This window comes from Dermacentor silvarum, chromosome 1 (genome assembly GCF_013339745.2).
Source record: "Dermacentor silvarum isolate Dsil-2018 chromosome 1, BIME_Dsil_1.4, whole genome shotgun sequence".
Lineage (NCBI taxonomy): Eukaryota > Metazoa > Arthropoda > Arachnida > Ixodida > Ixodidae > Dermacentor > Dermacentor silvarum.
In genome coordinates this window covers 122169312-122172470 of record NC_051154.1, presented here as the reverse complement: position 1 = coordinate 122172470, position 3159 = coordinate 122169312, and positions in this window count along the sequence as shown.

The following is a 3159-nucleotide window of genomic DNA, read 5'->3' as shown; positions in this document are numbered from 1 at the left end:
TACCGGAGAGTCGTGGTTGTTGCGCAGAGGCGCAGTTTCTGAGAGAATTAACGCATGGGTGTTAATAAGTCCTGCTTAACAAGTTTCTAGCTGTCATTCAATATAAACGCCCTGTTTTGGGGCAGCCTGTAAATCTGCTCACTTGATTCAGGCAAGGAAAACTTTTTTTTTTTTGACAGTCTCATCATGTTTGCAACCCATTAAAACTGGGTGCCTCTGTGGTACCACACTTATCTTCTTCAACGAACGCAACAGATCTGCACATCTCTACGTGTATGTGAGGCATGCCGTTCCTTTAATTGTTTCATTATGATCGTTATGATAGTGCACCGAATAACTGAAAGCAGCCGTTTATAATGTACAAGCTGCTGACTTGAGCGGTACGTCATACATTTGGGAACGGCATTACATTTATGTATGAAATATAGGATAAGCGCGATAAGCGTTTTTCTCTGAAATCAGCCTGGAGAATTATTTATTTTACCCCTAGAAAAAAGCCGAAGAACGCAGCCACTTACTTTTTTCTCTTTTTTTTAATTTAAAGAAATTCTTTGGTTTTACGTGGCAAAGCTACGATGTCATTATAAGGCACCCGGTTTAGTTTTCACCACCTGGGTTCTTTAACGTGCACCTAAATAGACGTGCACGAGTCTTTTTTCATTTCGTTCCCATCGAATTCCGCGACCTGGTTTGAACCCGCAAGCTCCAGTTTAGCAGCGCAACGCCCTATCCACTTTATAGCCACTAATTAGGCTACCGCGCAGGCTTTCTTTCTCTTCTTCTTCTTTTGATCTTTTTTGAAGTATCGACTAAAAATTTCACGTACGGCTTACGGCCAAATATTAGCATATAGAATGACTAACTAAAACCATTTCCGGCGCTCGATCGCGGTCCGACTGCAATGAATGACCCCTTACCAATTACTCCGCATTCTGTTACGCGAGGAAGGCGGAAACTTGAATGAAATGTTGCGCTGCAGTTTACTCTTTCTTTTTATCTATAACAATGCTTCCCGTAAATCTGAGTACAGGCGCCGGATGGGGCAGATATGCTTTACTTGTTTGAATTAAGCGGCAAACAAGAACGTTGCATATGTTACCTCGTCTGCTTTTCTCAAGACCTACTGATGGAAAACTATATGCGCAACAATACGTACGAGAGATACATGCTGCTTGAAGAACGCGAAAAATATTTTTTCTCCAAAGGGAACCGTACAATAACATAGTAGAATGAAAGCCGACACTGCGGCCGCAATGCACGCGCAATTACCGAGTGACATTAAAAAATAAAATGAAATAAAAAAAGAGAAAGAAAGAATTTATTCTAAAGGCATAAATACATGTCATATGCAATTATGAACACAATTTGAGCGATATGAACGCAAATACCAGCGAGCGAAGTAGCACGAATGACCCTGCCGAGCTGTACCGCCAGCAGTTTCCAACGGCGCAACCTTGATGCGGACCAATCCAGTTCGATCGCAGCGCCGCCACAGTATTTTTCCACGTCGGACGCCTCACTGCAAAGCATGCGCCGCCCCAGCCGCTCGTCCCACTCGACCATATTCTAGTACACTCTACTTTTCGCGGCGATCCCGTGGGCGCTGCCGTATTTGATCACGTGGTGACGCGTCCATTGCTTGCCTCAACTCCCTCCGTTGCCTCCTTGTTTACAACGGAAATGTATGACGCCCGGCGCGGCTTAGAAAACCTCTGTTTCGGAGATATCATAGACGGTGACTATGTGGACGACACGAAGCTTTGATCACAGCTTCAGAGAACATGCAAAAGCGCTTTCGGAGCCGATTAAGCTATGTCCAAATGGCGCAAGCAGCGTATATGGTGCTTGTTCTAAAAGCGGGGCTAAATGTGTATTCCAAGCTATCCAAGCTTTCCATTATGAATTCAGTCAGGATTAGTGTGTTTTGCTCTTTGTTCTTTATTCGGCAAATATTTTGAAGCAGTGGATTGTCAGTTTCTGACTCAATGAAGTTCCTCGGTGCGGCCACTATCTGATTATTTTCTGCCTAATCGCTCGCGGGTGTGCTCAATTCCGATAGATTTGTTCTTGCTGGGCACAAGTAAAGCCCCTATATTTATAAAACCGCGCTCACCCCGGCGCTTCCTCCTCGCCCTCTCTTAGCCGCCTCCTGTCGCCCCAGCCTCCTCCGCTCCCCCATTGGCCAATCCGTGTCACGTGGAAGTTCGCGTCGCGCTTTTGTATATTTTTTTTTCTTTCCAGCGCGCTCCGACTGCCATTCTCGGGCCTGTGCGACGAAAGTGCTGTACGCACAAACGGATCAAACGTGTTAGGGACAAGAACTTCGTTGTGATGGCATGCTGCTGCGCCTTAAGTTGCCGCAACCGACAAGGCGAGGGCAAAAGGCTTTTTTTGTTTACCATCCGGCGTGCGCCAACGCTTGCTGCACACTTGATATTTGCGCCGTCTCGCATCGTCGTGTTGCTACTTCCAAAACGGCATTATTAAGACCAGTTACTGACTGACGAAGCAAAATCGCGCCTCAAAAACGTCTCCGCACGGCGCGATCGAAGTTTTCCTCGGATTTCCTCTGGTAGCGCGTTTTAGCTGTCGTCTGCCACGGCAGGCCCGACGCAGGCGGCGCCACTGTCGATATCGCGCCTCGATCGCGCTGGTCGCGCCGAGCGCGATAGTGGAACGGAGGAGGAGAAAAGTGGATGGCGCTACTTTTTATATATAGGGGTTTTAGGCACAAGGCTTGAAACGTAGCTGTTTTGTACGTTGTAATACCTTGTAGCAAATATGTATTACATCTAGTAACAAGCTTACTTTTGTGGACCGTCTCGAAACATTCAGCTTCGACCATTCGTGCACCGTAGGTGTAGTCCGTCATTTATTGTGCGTATACAGTGCGCATATATTCAAGTGTGCGCCCATTCACTTATTCTTGATACGTCGGCAATAGAGTGGGCGTAAGTTTTCCTGCCATTTGGGCCGGACATGTGTATAGATAAAGTGCGCGAAACTTAATATGACAGGAAGCGGCGCTACTCCCTTTGTCATTGTTTAACGAGTGGTACTCACTCTTGCCGACGTTCTGGGGATGGACCTCTTTCTTTGAAGGTTAGCGATATAAGGCTGGCGGATGAGCAAATTTCTGTATCCTCGAGGAAAGCCGTA